A 366-nucleotide genomic window follows, 5' to 3' on the forward strand; every position below is an offset into this window, starting at 1 on the left:
TATATAGCGCCAAGAAGGATGAACACAGCGGAGGGAAGCTGATTTATTGGATGCACTATCCGTCGCCACTTCCGGAGGTGAGGGAACCTGCGGTGGTTTTTAATCCTCCCAGAAGGAGACGAGGACCCGACGAACCGGGTTGCTCCTTCTGGGAGGACTAGATGTTGGAAGTGGTGGTTAAGGTAAATATATATATATATACTTATAGAATTTAAAAAATTTAAAAATAATTTTTTTGGTTTATTTAACTTTGTTACAGATTGAAGCGGAAAAAACAATGCATTTAATTAATATAAAAATATATTTTTTTTTGTGGATGACAATGTAATACTTTTCCGATAAATGAATAAATTATAATTTTTTCTT

Source organism: Wasmannia auropunctata, unplaced genomic scaffold, assembly GCF_000956235.1.
Source record: "Wasmannia auropunctata unplaced genomic scaffold, wasmannia.A_1.0 LD336111.1, whole genome shotgun sequence".
NCBI lineage: Eukaryota > Metazoa > Arthropoda > Insecta > Hymenoptera > Formicidae > Wasmannia > Wasmannia auropunctata.